Raw genomic sequence first — 17,451 nt, 5'->3', positions numbered from 1 at the left:
AAATGAAAGTCTATGGACAATGTAATTCTCAATAAAGGGCTACAACTGGAGAAATTATCCACGCATTTGGCTGCATTAAGTCCAACTTCTCTCCAGACAATGATGACATTTCCTTCCTTCCATTTCCCGCCTCCTTTTCTTCCTCCCTCCCTTCCTTCCTTCCTTAATTTAAAGAAACTCCATGAAGTATATGCTCCTTAGTTTCCTTTCCATAAAGTCTTCCAGCTTAAATCAGGCTAGAATGTTTCAAAGACGGGAAGAAGCATTCCCCTAAATTTCTATCCACCAGCTAGGACACTCTCAAGGAAGACACTGATGATGCCCACAACCTTTACTCATAAGTTCAGCACAGGTCTGATTGGGATATGTTTAGACTGCATGTAGATCTAAGTGGCATCCCACCCTGATAGGTCAGATAACCCTAGGGACAGATCTTTCCAGATAGAAGGTCTCAGAATGAAACTGAGAGCAAGTATACAATTGACAGTGGTCTCACTGCTGTAAGCATACATTTTTTAGTCCCTCAGGAAAAAAAAAAAAAAAGCCTGCAAAGGTGGTTGAGCTTTTCCAAGGATTTAGGTTGTGTCAGTAGGAGGCAAGATAAGGAGCAGGCAAGAGCAGGGAGCACGTACATGGCACTGCTGTACCCCTGGCCATGCGTACCCACCTTCAGCCTGATGCAGGGATAGTCAAAAGTACAGTCTGGTGGGGAAAGAGACCAGAGTCTGTTTCAGCCTGGTCACTTATGGGTTGTCTGACCTGGGTAAGTTATTTATAACTCCTCTGAGTCTCAGTTGCCTCCCATGTAAGATGGGGTCAAAATACCTTTTTTATCAGGTTGCTGTGAGGATTAAACAACACAAAGTGCTTAGCCCCCAGTGTCTGAGATAGTGAGAACTTTAACAATAGGAGGAATTGTGAGTATCCACGAGTGTATGGACAGGGTGCTAATGTGATAACCCTTGGGGGTCAGGAAGGCTCTGGGGAAAGGGAGAGGATCCAGGGAGCCAAGTCCTAGAAAGAGAGGAGCCAGGGAGGAGCCAGGGTGTGGGTAGAAGGGAGACCCCGGAGGGGGAGCAGGAAGAGTTCCTGCACTTGACTGAGCTCTCCTCCTAGTGTTACTATCCTCGTGTCCAGGAATACTCTCAAATCCTTCTTAGGCAAGTCCTTACCATGGGGACCTACACATGAGACCAAGGACAGAGCTGCATAAAGCTTATCTGAACATTCCTTGGAATGGGGAAGGTTAGGTAAGACTCCTGAAATCCTCTTTTTTTTTTTTTCTTTTAAGATTTTATTTATTTATTTGACAGGGACAGCCAGTGAGAGAGGGAACACATGCAGGGGAGTGGGAGAGGAAGAAGCAGGCTCCTAGCAGAGGAGCCTGATGTGGGGCTCGATCCCAGAACGCTGGGATCATGCCCTGAGCCGAAGGCAGATGCTTAGCGACTGTGCCACCCAGGCGCCCCTGAAATCCTCTTTTTAAAAAGATGATTGGTAAGATGAAGGCAGGAAGCTGCTAAGAAAGTAGGAACCACCAGACAGACAAGAGGGGGAAAAAGAAATGTTCTTCTATGGCACACAGTATTATTTCAACTGTTGAAAAAGTAATTTTGAACTGGTTATTTTCTACCTTTTTCTGGGCTCCATTTGATACACAGAGGGGGATCAGACTATCCCCCTAATTGCTGCCCCCTCGCCAACATGATAAGTCAGTCCTATGCAATACATTGAACGCTGTTCTTTTTCAAAGGAGAAAGACATTGACATGTGTATTGCAAACCAGTGAGTGACCATGACAGAGATTTCAACATTAGATTGGAAGTCTGTGTTTGCAGCAAGGTACAAACTATATGTGGATAGTAATAAGGGAAAATAATCAGATCTATGTGTCACCCAAACTTCATACAAATCCACATTCTCTCACACAATACAAAATAAGTTTCATGGAGATACCACTGAATGGGTGAGACTAAGATAATTATTCCTACTACTACAAACCTGAGAAGATAGATTAGTTAATCTGCAAAGGTTTTATACAGCCCAGCGACTCAGGGACAGAGCCATGTGGTTGGGTGATCAGGAGATTAAGGACCCCCTGACTCGGGGTCCATTTACCCCAGACAGGATTATACATACATTGTGGTTCTCAGTCTTTTTACAGTATCTCCTCTTGTTCTTGTTTCATGCCTGTTTTTATTGTTTTCTTAGTTAACATAAATGTCATCGGAATGTTTTTATCTCTAATCCATTTGGAGTCTTTGTGTTAAAGGATTTGCATATTGAAAGAAGAAAAAAATCTGGTTATCAACTAGTGTAATTTGCTAGCCTCCACATCCCCTGTAACGGCTCCCAGATTTAAAAAATGCACCCAAGGCTTGATGGCAAAAATGAGGTTATCTATTAGCCTACAAACTAGCTCTTTTAACATCTAATTAATCTAACTTGGTAAACAAATTAATGTTCTTTTCAATGTTCCTTATTTCAAGAAGTCAGGCCTAGTTTATTGAGTCCATTATTTAGTACAGACTCTGTTCATTCATTCGTTTGATGAATATTTATCAAGAATTTTTAATATAGCTGACATGGTTTTCAAGATTGGGGATATGCCAGTAAGCAAGACTGACGTAATCATGATCTTCATGGGGTTTTACTATAATGGGAAGTACAGACAATACACAAATAAATATCTATAAAAAATGTATGATATCCAGGAGTATTACATGCTATGAAAAGAAAAGCGGTTGTAAGAAGTTAAAGAATGGTGGGGCTGCTGATCTAAATAGAAATTTGTTGAATAACACAAAGTGCTCAATCTGTAATACCGCTAAGGCGACTTATATTTTTTTTTCTAATCTCCCGAGTGTGATATGAATCAGCATGTTGGAATAAACACGTAGCTCTGGTTTCTGCAGTTTTATGTATTAATTCCATTTTATTTATTAATTTACTTGTATTCTGCCTCATTCCTGAAAGGATTTACGGCAGAACTACTATACAATTGCATAAATTGCCCTGCCCCTTTGCTATTAAAGAACCAGATCTTTATGAAAATAGAGACACAAAGTCATTTCCAAAGTATTTCATTTTCTCTCAATCTCAAGTTGATTTCCTTGACAATTTAAGTGTGTCAGTAAGTACTCAGAACCAAGATTTTCCAGGAAGATCAAATGAAAAGGCTAAAAAATCAATACAGGCAGCAACTACTTCTTATAATCACAATTCTCATAGAAACTTAACTTTGTAATTTTTTTTTTCACAATGTGTCAGTCTCCGAGCATATGAGGATTGATCCTGTCTGTAGCCAGCATCCTAACTCTAAAATGTTCAAATCTGGCATTCGAGTTGATACAGAATAAAGGTCAACATGACATGAGAAGGTGGAGGCAGAATGAAGGGGAAAATTATTCATAAATCATGCAGTCATCTTTTGCTGATCCTCCTTGGTAGAATGGAGGTGGTCTAAATGACACAAGACGAAGAATAGCCTAAAAATTGCAGTGGAAAGCACACAACCAGTCCCCTGCTCCATAACCAATCCCAGCCCCTCAAAGTTCTCAGCAGCCAGAATTCAGAATGATGATGACAGGCAACCCTCTGCATTGTTATTAAAACTCAATTCATGAATAATTAAGTGTAGTCTACACAAAATGTGAGCAAATGAAGTGAAATCACTGTCGCAGATCCACTACTTGGCACTCAGTGTCCATCTGCTGAAACATTTTATAATAACTTTCCAGAAGTTTGACTTATTTTGACCAAGCCTGGTATACAACTAAATGATATGAGATACACTTTGATTTGTAGTTCGCTTTGTCATTCCCAAAAGAGCAGCCATTCAGTTTTTAGATGGCTATATTTCTAGAATTTTTAATAGTTTGAGAAAAAAAAAAAAACGTATATGGAGATAGCAAAACCAGATTTCTGCTTGTGAAGCCAAGCCTATAGTTCACAAAAGCACAAATATTTCTTTAAGAAATATTTTTAAATTTTTATTCAATCATTTAAAAGTTGGAAATACATATTTTACTTTTCAAATCTACTAAAGGTATTCATTAGTCACTTACGCCAAGACAGTTTATGTTTTCATTTTTCTGTTGATTTCAAAGGGAAAAGAACTCTAAAATGTGAAATATATTTTCTATACCTTAATTTTAGCTCTGCTTTGCATTTATTCTGTTTATCTTTGTTTTTTTTAAGAGAGGAAGAGCAGGTGGGGGAGGGGCAGAGGGAGAGAAGAAAGAGAGAATATTAAGGAGGCTCCATGCCCAGAGTGGAGCCTGACACAGGGCTCGATCTCACAACCCTGAGATCATGACCTAAGCAGAGATCAAGAGTGGGACGCTCAACCGACTGAGCCACCCAGGCGCCCCTCTTCTATGTTTATCTTATTCACAAAACAGTCCTTGTACCAATAACAAAATGAGTGTACCAAGTACATACAAGATATATGTACACTTAATAAAAGTATTAGTAAAGTCAGAGAGACTAAGTCAAAGGCTGGAGGTATGTGAATACTTTACAGATTATAAAATGTGATATCAATGTTTATTCTTCTAATTAGTATTGCTACTTAGGACATCATATCAGTTCATTCCCTCTCATTATATAAAACCTTAGGCCACACTTTTTAAAACTATCACATGGCTCTCTTTCTTCGGGCACCTGATTTTCAGAATTGCCAGAGGGACACATGTGTCCTGAGGTCTGGCTAGATTCTGATTCACCTAGGAAGAAAGGAGATTCAGGCTAGCCCAGTGCCTACAACTGCTGAAAGATTTGTGCCGGCTGATTATTTACATGCTACCTCTGATTCCTGTAGAACCGTAACTCGCCTGCTCACAGTCAAGGTTTGCAGATGAGATTGTGCCACTTGCTTTGTCAGGCACAAATTAATGCAGTCCAACTGTATAATTAATTCATGCCATTTTGTCAAGCCAAGTCACAAAGAAAGAACACTGGGAAACCACACCATTACCTCCTTTGATATCTCTACGCTGTGTTCGGTCATTTGCTCTCAGGTGCAATGGATCCAAATGGACTCCAGAAAATGTCTGAGGTGATGGAAGTCATGCGGCTGTGAGCACTATGAGATTGCGGGCAAGCTGATTTGTGTGTGTGTGTTCCTAGAAGAAGTATGGCACCGGTGTAATAGAAAAGCTTGGACTACATGCAGATTTGGGGAGACCATTATGAGGTCATCCGGCATATCAAGGACAAAGCACTGATTCACTCTGTTGGCTTCAGAGTATGCATTTCGGCCTTTTACAAACGACGAGCCAGTGAGGGGGATCATTAGACGCCACCCTTGACTCAGGACCATCTTAGAACACCGGCTGCCGGTGCCCCACTATAACACCTCTATTATTTTAACAAGCAAAACCACAGTCTGGTTTCCGCGACTTGCCACAGAATTCTCAGGTCAAGTGTAAATGCACATTACAGAGCACCCCCTGGCCTGTATTGTTGGAGCCCTCATTAAAAAGCCTCCAAAAGTCCTCAACTGTGCAATTGGAAATGTTTCCAAATCCTCTTATCCCCAACATAACAAATCCCATTGTTTATTAAATCTGATGTTTTGTGAATTTGATACAGCCTGGCTTATAGGGAAGGAATATCTTCCAAAACAACCCAAGAGAGTTCTTATGGAAAGACAAGCAAATCAGGAGAACCCCCTTCCATGGTAAGAAGACAATTCTAGGACTAGGAGACACAACAGGATTGCTAACCAATTAGGGTTCTGTCTGGGTCATGCGCTATCTGTAGCAAAAAGAGGCAAGATGGCAGATGCCCTGGGTTATTTTAATTAATTTAATCATGTGACTAATTGGTCTCTGCTGGGTTTCTGTGGTAACTGCTTCCTAAGTGCTGATGGGCAATTGTGTTAAATGTAGCTTGGAATCTGCACGTAGGGCGCAGTGCCTTTGGAGAGCTCGAGAGCAGAGCCGCGCAGCTGCGCTCGCTCGCTCGCTCGGAAGGTGCCCTGCTGGGCCTCTGATTGTCTGACGGCCGAGCGCTTCCAGCTGCAGCGTCCTCTGGAAACAGGCACTGCCTCCCTTTTCTCAAAGCCACTGCTCACCTACCTACGTGGGCGAGGACTCACTGTGGACATAGGAAAATGATCTGTGATCAAAGAATACCCAGGTTCGGCAAGGGTCTGGGAATTAGACAGAGAAAGGTATCTGTAATAAAGGGACACTGGAATGGGGAAGAGGAGGGAGGGAAAATTAAGGCTACTCTTCTATGAATAATATGCAGCCCCAGAAGCTATCATGTGTTATTCATAGCTGTCCAAATGATACTAATAAGCCATCCTTTTAAATGCCTTGAGGGGTTTATCTTTTTTTTTTTTTTTTCTCATTCTCTTACAATGCCGTCTCCTCCTTGTCACCGAGAAGGTGCGTGGGAGAATGGGTGGGTGGATGGCCAGTTTTAGAGCACAGTCTACTTCAGACAGATGGAAGGAAAATGACTTCCAAATTTTCTCATGAAGTGGGATATGTTTGTATTTGCGCAATGCATTCTAGCACCTGTGCAGAGAAAAAAATGTAATCACAGATTTCCCTCAGAAGGGGATTTAACAAAAAAAAAGTAAAACCATTAACTGCAGCACAAAGATGCCGCTGTACTTCATCAAGGCCTTCCATCTGCAGTCCCAGGCAGACTCTCAGAACAACAGTTTCCTCCCACCCCACCCCCACCCTGAAGAACGGTCAATGCTTGGACTATTCTAGAAACTCAAGAGAAACTGCTTTCTGAGATCATTCCTGTGTCTATTGGAATGGTGGCATGAGTGATATTTTTTTCCCGGAGCAGGAGTGGGAGGCAGTAGTAGGGTGGCGTTGCTTTTCCTTAACAAACGGCACAGTGACCCAAAGAAGCTATTCTGTGTCCTGTGTCTTCCAGACTTCTGCAAAGGGGCAGCTCCAATGGACTCTAGCCCTGCTTCCCCTTCCCCCACCCCCTTAGATATGAAGCAACATCTCGGTAAATTAAGCTAAATTGGCTTCATCTAAAAATTTCACATTAGAGATGAACATTAAATGGGCTGGCAGTTTAAATTCCTTTACGAGGTGGCAAGGAGTTCTGTTAAGTATTACAATGCATCTGACAGGACATCCAGGCAGCAAGCATTATTTAACCCAACGTCTTGCTAAGACTGGGAGCTTCCACACATCTGTTATATCTCTGTAATGCAAATGGAAGACTCTGTCCATATCACCAGTTTTGTGACTTTAATGACATCCATTTTGAGAAGTACCTGTCTGTTCTAAGTATTGGACAAATTACTGAAAAATTGTGTCATTTGATTCTCAAGGTCTATATCCTGGAAGAAGCATCATTTCTGGCACTGAGGCAGAACTGCCCTCTCTCCTAATAGTGTAAAGTTTATTATTGCGTGCTTATTCTAAAAACCAGCCTGAGACGCCAAGCAGCACCAGTCAATCCCTGGTCTTCTTGCATGGTCCTTACGCTGACAGACTGACAGCACACCCCCGCCTGTCCCACACCTCCATTCCAGGCTGCACACGTCAGAACACTATCCGTCCTGAATCTCTGGCTTCAGGGAAGAACCCTAGTTTTCAGAACAGCAGAGGAGGAGCTAAGTTTTCCCACATCTAATCATTCTTAGAATTCTAAATCTGAATTCGAGAGGTCAATGAATGAATTTCAGAAAGTTCATGAAACAATCTGTAAAATTCTGTATGTCTGTTTATTTCCTAGAGAAAAGGTCCACTCTGAACTTTTCTTCAGGTTATCCAAGGAGGCCATGATTCAAACAAGAGGTTAAGAAACCCCAGCCCCAGTTCCCCAGTTTTCCCAGTTACTGGTTTCTGTTCCACGCTCCTCCCACCCTGTTTCTAATCTAGCTGTACCGAATTACTGAAATGGGAAACCCTTAGCTATCATTTCTTTATCAGCCTACCTTGGAACAGACTCAGCCATCTATTGACAGATGAATGGATAAAGAAGACATGGAGTGTGTATATTATATATATACATATATCATGTAATATTCTATTATATATACATATAAGATATCATGTAATATTCAATTAAACATACACACACATATATATATACATACATACGCATACACAATGGAATATTACTCAGCCATAAAAAGTGAAAATTTGCCATTTGCAACAACATGGACGGAGCTACAGGGTATAATGCTAAGTGAAATAAGTCAGAGAAAGACAAATATCATATGATTTCACGCCTAGGGAATTTAAGAAATAAAATAAACAAACTGAGAAAAAAAGAGACAAACAAAAAACACAGACTTTTTTAAATATAGAGAACAAACTGGTGGTTGCCAGATGGGAGGTGGGTGGAGGGATGGATGAAATAGGCATAGGGGATTAAGAGTACATTTATCATGGTGAACACTGAATAATGTACAGAATCGTTGAGTCGCTATACTATATACCTGAAATTAATATAACAATGCATGTTAAATATACTGAAATTAAAAATAAAATAAAGATAAAAATAAATAAATCCAACCATTCTTTTTCCTTGATAGCCAACTTGTCCCCCCAAACAAGTCCCCTGACATGGGCTAGTCCTTGTAAAGAATAAGCCTCATGCCTTGAATAACAGCACAGTCCTATGGGACAGGCCCAGGCATCATCTCATTGACTATGCCATGGATAGCAGACCAAACATGGCATCAGTCCATGCCTCCATTGAATTCTTCATCGCCTTTGGCCCAAGGCTCAGAACTATCATGGAAAGCTGCGTGGGCAAGCTGCTTCTCCTTTTTCACTTCACTCCTCAGGCCCGTCCTCTGTGTCTGGTCTTCTTACCTGGCTCTCTTACCCATGCTTCTTCCCCACCAAGTCACTTCTGCCTTCCTTTCCTTCATTTTTACCTGATAACAAGAGCTTGACATAGCAATTTTAAAATTTGAGCATTCCCTTTTACTGTCTGATCAATATTCTTGATGCCTCCAGTTCTCCACAAGACAAATGCATACTTAAAAGTAAATTTTAAATGGGGCAGCCTTTAGCCATTTTAACAGATAAATATGACTGCATTAACAGAGTCCTCAATTAAAGTTTATAAAAACTAATAGAAATACCTTGCTTTAACATGGTGAAATTGCAGTCAAAATCAAGGAGAACCCAATGGTAAGACCTTGAAAGCTCCCCATCCTGCCATAATAATCACATTTAATACAATTCTATCTATTCATCCAGTATTTTCAAGCTGGGCTCTCAACCCATAAATGAGTCCCAACCAGCAACTTTTTAATGAAACAGAACAGAACAAAACAGAAAATACCACAGCGCATCACATAAAAATATATATATATTGTTTCGGGAAATTTTGTTTCCACTGCTTGTTTGTTTTTTAGAGAGAGAACGAGAGTGTGAGCACCAGTTGGGGGGAGGGGTAGAGGAAGAGGGAGAGAGAGAATCTCCAGCAGACTCCCTGCTGAGCGCAGAGCCTGACATGGGGCTCAAGCTCACAACCCTGAGATCATGACCTGAGTCAAAATCAAGACTCAGATGCTCAACCAATTGAGCCACCCAGGCACCCCACTTCGGTTCAGTTTTAAATGGATATACGGTCTTCTGCATATTCTAAAACCTAAGCATTTTTCATATTTTAATACTTCTGAAATCATGATGCATTTTATTATCATTGTCATCCAGCTTGCTGTTATGACATAACTGCGTGAAAATCTTCTGTTGACACTTCGTGGCAAAATCAAGAAAATGCCAGCATCGAAGTGACTTAGGTAATATGAAGTAGGGTGGGAGTCTGTGTGTGTGTGTGTGCGTGTGCGTGTGCGTGTGTGTGCCTGTGTACTAAATTACAAAGCAAAATGTATTTCTTACTACAAATTCTCGGTAAATAAAACTTTGAAAACTAGCACACTAAGCCCTTCTATAAAGTGTATATGTACACTTACTAAATACTGATATTCTAATGAAAAAGAAGAGCCAGTTCTCTTGCTCCTCAGACAACTACCATGACAATTCTCCACTTGCTGACTGCAGAGATCTCAAGCTGACCACAGCACCAATGGTATCCGCCCCTCACTAGCTGTGTGGTCCCAGCAAGTCACTTCTCTTCTCAGGGCCACAGTTTTCTCATCAGTTAAAAGGATGATGCTGGAGAAACTTTCAAACATCACTTTCAGCTCAAACAGTCCAGGAAATGTGCAGCTATGCATTCAACTCTTTACGTGTCTGTCATGAGCCCTGTCTCTATATTCTCTACTTCTCTGCCTCCTTTATCTCTTGTAGACGTTTTCCTAAATATAACCTGAAGACAAAAGGATGTCCAAAATCAATTTTTTTAAGTCATGGGATATGGTTTTAAGCATCCCTAGAAAGTCTGTCATAGTTTAACATGTTAAAACATACTCTGGCAACTCCAATAAGGATTATACGTTTGTTTTTTAACGTGTGACAAGTAGAACTCCCATTCCTGACTCAGATCCTTTAAACCGCCTTGCTACCCTTTGCTTTTCTCCTATCTGTCCCATGTCCTGAATTTGCATTTCGGTCTGCCTCCTAGCATGTGCTCACTCATGCAGAGAGCCTGGCTCCTGGGCTGGGGAAGTCACTCTATGGTCCCCAGTTCTCCTCATTCACATCTGTTCCAGCACGCCTCATACTGTATCATTTGTTTGCTTGTCTGTCTCCCCTTTTCAACTGTGAGAGCCTTAGAGGCAGAGACCTCTCCTTTATTCATCTTTGTATCCCTAGCCACAGAATAATGCCCAGCATGCTGTGGAGACTGAATAAACGGGTAAGTGAATAAATGTGTGGCATGAAATTTCCATACAAGCACAGGAAAACTCACACATTCAGGCAGACATTCGCCTCAGCAGAAACCACGTCTCAGATTTCTGTGCTCCATGGCACCCAGCCTCGAGACAGGTCTTAGCCTCCGAGGACCTATCGGAGTTGCTGGTTCATTCGCTGGGTGCACAGGACACGGCTCTCTACCCAAATATGCATTTCTGTGCTCTGCAGCCTTTCACTTCCCCAGTCTATTCCAATGTCCTGGCCTAAGCCAGAAGTGATGGGTGCAGCATCCCTGATCTGCTAACCGTAGCTCCCTGAAAGGGAGCTGAGCGACAGATGGGGTTATTTCAGCATCAGCACCCAAGAGCAAGATGGAAACAGCCAACTTCCTTCCCATCTCCCCTAGAAGCAAGCTTGGCGTTCCAGGTGGTTGGCTGGGGTGGGGGAGGGAGTGGGCCATGAGTGCTGGGCAGCCCAGGAGTGAGTGAGGCCTATCTCTCCACGTCTCTTCCATGCACAGCTGGGTTAGAGAAATACAGTGATGGCTACCTCTTGCTGAGCCCCTGTATGGCCCTGGAGAATACAGATGACAAGGGCTAACTGTAATAACCACTTTGATATAGGTATTATTCAATACGTCATCCACATCCCTACATACATAAGGAGAAAGAAATTGAGGTCCAAATCATCATTACCAACCCCTGACCAAGTGTTGAGCCAAATATCTAGGCCCCAGGGATGTCGAATACCTTGCTGAATTACATAGTCATAAAGAATACGTTTAACTGATATTTATTAAGTGCTAAATGCTTGCACTGGCAAGGTAAAGGAAGTGAACAAAGGGGAATGAAGGAGAAAGGAGTTCTGCCGGTTGGTGGCTGGAATTGCTAACTTAAGCTCACCTCTTAAGTTTACTTTTGTGCACTTTAATTCTCCTCTCTCATCACATTTAATATGACACACCGTGTAAGACATCTAAACTTTTCATCCAACTCTTCCTGAATTTCTGGTTAATTCTGGTTGTCTTGATTTAGGCTTCAATAAATACAGATAATTTCTCTGAGCTCCATCCCTCGTATAGGGCTCGGGAGTATACATCTTCATAATTAATTCTCTGGGGCTTATCTGCTTTTAATTCAGTCTTTAAGTCAAGTTCAATGCTCTGGAATTTGGGAAGCCAACATTCGTTTCTACTTATTAAGCAACTCAGGGTACAGGGAAATGAAAAAGATATCCCTGGCACAGGTTTCTCTGGTGCCAGTGGGCCATAAGATGGGGGATTCTTTATCTCTTTCTTAATCAGTGTTGACTTCACTATCAGGTTTGAAGCTCTGTGAGGTGTACAGTAGTGGTATCTGCTGCCTTCACACTGGATTCACAAAGTCCTCGTTCTCTGACGTCCTCTCCACGGTGCCACTTTAACCAGAAGCAGGAAGTCGTCACACTAAATCATGGACCTGGGATGTGAGTCTACACTGTCTGCCTTGCCTTTACCGGATGTAGCCCGCATCACCCCTTCCCTGGAGCACGCCTCATCAGCTGCGCAGTGCGCTACAGAGGGGGAAATGTTTTCCCAGCCCAGAAACTCATCAACTTGAACCCTGAAGCATGACATCTGAATTCCTCACTGCAAGAGCAGGAGCAGCTCACAACTGCGTGCACGATCATTAACAACCTGCTTGTACTTCCAGGGCTGCCTCTGCGGGTTAATATATGCACTATGTATTAAACCATCTGCCATGGAGTCTGACCCGGTCTTTCTCCATGGTGACCAACTGCAAAGGTTACCCCTGAGTGTTAAGAGGCAGGGTACACTTTCATTCTATTTATCTTTACCAATTCTGTAGTTTTATTATTGGTTCTTTTGTCCCCATCAGCATACCTTTTCAGGCTCTTGTACCCCATCTTTGTATAGCCTGGAGCCTAATGAAAATAGATTTAATCCTCTATGTCAACTCTTTCAAAGTTCAGCATTAGCCTTTTATAAAAATCAGGTTAAAGAAGGATGAACCACACATTTCCTGTGAAGGTGGGACAAAGCTTATTGTTTGACATACTTTTGTCCACTTAAAAAAAAAAAACTATCTTTAAAGCAAACATCTAAATGCTATTTTTTTTTTTTTTAGTCTAGGCAAAGAACACAATTGAGACCCCTTCGCACCAAACCAAGTTCCCCTCTCTGGGGATGCTGAGAGGCAGCCTGTGTCCGGGAGTATGAGAATTGAAAGTTTTTGTCCTCTTGTACTAGCTGACAGCTCCGTGAATGGAATTGCATCTGATGTCAGGCTACCTCATTATATTCATATATTTGTAGAGCAGGGGTTGCTGTTTTGGGGGGGGAGGGGGGCATCTGGGAGGAGGTAATTCCCTGTGGTTTTTCAAATGAAAGCAACTTAGAAAAAGTAGCAAACTTCCCTTCCTTCCTGTCATCTACTTCCAAATAAGCAATCAGTATACTAAGTGACACTACTCCTAATATAAACCCCTGGGACAGTATGCTATTAATTTATGTGTACTCTGAGGGATATCATCCACTCCTTACCCAGGTTCTTAATCTAAGGCAAGGCTTTATTCCTTGCCTTCAGTTATTTATTTTCCTCAAGGGTCGCTTTGGAGGGAGTCAGCCAAACTCTAAGTGAATTATTTGGATTTTTGAAAGTCCAAACAACTTACCTTACTTTTTGCAAGGCTATATTTGGTCATTTTTTAAAGGTTTATATTGAATGCTAACTCAAGACACTAGTACTGTTCTGTTTTGTTTTTTTCCTCAGAGGAAGGTTCTCAAATGGCGACCCTGCAAAATTTGCACTGTTGTGTTATTTTTCGGAATCTGACTTTTCTCCCAATTATGATAATGGAAGCTCACCAATCTAAAATCCGGAGACATTCTGTGTAAACATATGTGTGTGCCCTCGCACATGTACAGAAGCATACATGAAGGTCTGCACTGGAAGCAGGAGGGGTCACCCTCAGAAGAGGCTGGAGGCCCTCCCACCACCACTTTCAGGGATGCTTAGAATTTTTCAGTAATACTGGCAGCAACATCATACTTGACTTCCTTCACATGTTTTGGGCCTTCTGATGGATGGCGCTTCAGCGTCTCAGATTTGCTCTTGCTCCTTTTCCTTAGAGACTCAACTCACAATTTAAGTTGCATCAAATCCCTATAAACGCTCCTGCACCTCAAAAAGATAGGACAGGGAAGCCACACCCAACCCTCCACATACTCCATCTTTGTCTTCCACTGCTTTCTAATCTCCTTAGAGCACAGCCCCTGACACCCAACGTACAGAAGCACACTGTGTGTTTTCGCTCTCTCTGGTTGCTTTCTGAGATGTCATCTGTGTGTCCTCTCCATTTCCCATTGGTCTTTAACATGTCTTCCGAGTTGCCGGAGACAGATTTTCCACTTTTCTAAAGGATGCCTTTTTCGTACTAATAAAACTTTCATACTTGTCTGCTTAATCACGCCAGCTTTACTGTCCCCTTTTTACTTTTTTGTTTTTGGCTCAGAGGTATATGAACCATCTGTGCCTCTAAAACAGTTTGCTTAAATAGCCTCCAGGCAGATTTTATGGTTTTTAAGTTTTTTACTTTAACCTTCAGCCTGCTGTTAGCCATTTTCATCACAGTTTTAAAATCAGCCTCTTTTGGAAACGACTGCCACTATATGTGGTTTTCAGAAGTTACTGGAACTGGAGAGGGGGCCGCTGACTCCGGCTGAATTGCACCGTGGTTCCCATCCCCAGTCATCTGAGGCAGGGGCAAGTACGGTCAGCCTCAGGAAGGGTCATCTCCTCTATCTGGCATCCTGAAGAGTGATGCAGAGACCTTTTGTTTTGAATAGACATGTGCACATCACCCGGTTAAGACCCAGGAAGATAAAATCCGAACTGCTTACCTGCCTAATTATTCATCATCACATTTCTATAGGATTGTCATCATGATCCTAGGCACTAAATGAGATACCAGGCTGAAACAAAGAATACAAAGAAAGGGAGGAGAATTCCTTCCTTCCCGCCACACCATCGTACCATGAGAATCGCCCTCTGTTACTGTGCCAGCAGACCTGCTGTTCTGTTCCCACTTTATCACACTTGTCTAGTCTGGGGACCTGAGTGTCAATAAGCACTCCTCTATCCTGAGATTTATCACCCAAACTTCCTGTTTACCCTCGCCTTAATGTTAACATAGGTCTATAGTTCTCTCTATAGATAATAAAACCACATCTCTTCCCACACCCAGAGGGAGGTGGGGGGAAGGATCTGCCCTTTCTCTGGCTCTTTCCATCAAAAAATGACTTACTCCATTTATTTTCAATCATCCAACCATATTTGTCGGACACTAATTATTTTCCTCTCTCAAATCGGTGCATTTTCCCCCAATCTTTTCTCTGCTGTTATTATTGTTTTTCTGATACATTTGATAATAAAAAACACTTAGGGTCTTAGAGTTATTATTCCTATTATTTATTTACAGAATGCTGCTACCTTCAGGAGTTATAAGCTGACAATATACTCCCTGAAATAAATGAGTAATATTGTGCTAACTTCACCATCCATGAAGCGGAGTGAAAAGTCAGGAAAGGCAGAAGCCAGTAAGCAAGCAACAAATCCCCAAGGGTTGGTAGAAATGAATGAATGAATGAATGAATGAATGAATGAACGAACAAATACACAAACAAATGGATTAATGGGATTATTGCTCCAGGGAATATTTGTTTGTTTTCTTGTTTATAGGTAAAATTCCATTCCCTCACAAAGAACTTGAAATTGGCAAAGAAGTGGCAGATCGGGGCCAGGATTCGAGATCATACTGCTGTGTCCTCATCCCAATAAGCTCTTCCTCCCCCCTCTTCCCTTCCCTCACATCTCTTCATCTTTCGGATTTCAGTGCAAGCCCTACTTCTTCCTCAGGGAAGCTTCTGGGTCTCCTGACTAATCAAATCTCCCTGTTAGAGGCTCTCACAGCACTGTGCCCACACTATCCCAGCACTTGACACAGTGACAATTTCACATTGGTGTTATTATGTAAATACGCATCTGTCTTCCACTGGCCTATACACTTCATGAGGGCAGGAACCAGTTCTCCTTGTCTGGTGGAACGCCAATAACTAGCACAGTGCCTGGCACCTAGTAGCTACTCAAGAAATATTTGTTTAATAAATAAATAGATAAATTAATAACTTGAAAGTTACAGCCTTCAGGGTCTGTCCTTCTTCAGCTCCCTGAACTCAATGCATTCAGCCTCAGACTAAGTGACAATTTGTTTGAATACTCTCCACTCCCTTCCGTTCAGCGGGACAGTTTGCAGCCACAGAGAAAGCTCAAACGTATGGCGGGCAGGCTCACTCTTGATGAGTAACAGCAGCCCCGTCCAGTCCCAGATATCTCCCTCCCCATACCCAGTAGGGTCCTTGGCCAACACCTCCCAGGCCGCTCACACTGGTGAAACTATTTATTGTGGTATCTGCTATTCTAACTACACCATTGTTCCTCTTCAGAAATAAGCATATCTAACAGCTAACCACAATCCCTTCACCTTAGTTCTACGTAATCACATATTCTATGGAGTTCAAAAAGAAGAGAACAAGTCAGCATTTTGGTCCTGGTACTAAAGGCAACATTCTAATAATCAGGTTTTCAAATAGCTGGACCTAGATAGAAGTTGTTCATCTAAGTGTCCTATGATGGATGTTAACTGCATTTTTATCTCTCAATCCATATCTGGATTTCAGATTCCTTCCTTCACATGATAAGAGTAGACAGACATGCCATATTCATTGTGTAAAGAATCCAACCTCATGAGATAGCTTCATGAGGTCACTCCTTCTTCTCTCTAGTGGATATTTGCTGGCACCAACAATCAGCCATCATTCTGACCCCTTCCCTCTTGTAAGAGTTCCCAAATTTTCATTCTGGTAGCTGCCCTTCCACATGCAGCCTCCCATGGGCTTTAGAGGAAAATGAGCCTAACTCTAATATATGAGAGAAGCCCTGACTGACTCAAGCTAATCAGAATATCCATTGCCCTGGTCATAGTCCCAGTTCAGGCATGCACACATGACCTAAGCATAAACGATGAATATGCATTTCAAGACTCTTGCTTGGAATGCTGGGACACAGGCACTCTGTCTTTTATTGGATATGAACAAGGAAGCATATAGGCCTGATTGCTGCTGACAGCCATCCTATGACCTCTGGGGAGCTTGCCTTGGAAAATAGCCAACAGTCCATCTACAAAAGTACAAAGATGGGAAGAAATGAAACCGCTGCACGACAGGATCAACCTGTCTGAAGCACACCCTACCTTAGGACTTGAACTCCACTACATAAAAGATGTCCTTTATTGTCTAAACCAGTTTGTGTTGGGTTTTCTGTTACTTGCGTTAAAAATTCTGATACTCCTCCCTCCCCCCACCAAAAAAAAACCCTGATACATCCTATAACTATCACTAAATTAGGTCTACCCTTAAAATAAACTTCAAAACACTTCCTTTACCCAAAGATTGTCCCTTCAAAGTTACGATCTCCGTTTCCTCACACTACTTAAGGGGGGGGGGGTGTGGATGCCTGTGGATGCCACAGGTCTGTCTCCCAGGCCAATGTTTGGTTTCTGTGTTGAGCTTACCTTCTGAGGTCTTAACCTCCCTACTAGACTGGGGGCAAGCCCCACCTGCCAT

General features: G+C 42.1%; 1 protein-coding gene across 3 annotated transcripts in view; it reads right to left on the bottom strand.

Annotated features, from left to right (window-relative positions):
- The window catches only part of SOBP (sine oculis binding protein homolog), a 158,304-nt gene that overhangs the window by 91,537 nt on the left and 49,316 nt on the right, over positions 1 to 17,451 (bottom strand). The window lies entirely within an intron of this gene.

This window comes from Ursus americanus, chromosome 11 (genome assembly GCF_024610735.1).
Source record: "Ursus americanus isolate L20-20 chromosome 11, mUrsAme1.1.p, whole genome shotgun sequence".
Lineage (NCBI taxonomy): Eukaryota > Metazoa > Chordata > Mammalia > Carnivora > Ursidae > Ursus > Ursus americanus.
Note: the sequence above shows the minus strand (reverse complement) of the source record. Positions and strands in the feature narration are given on the sequence as shown.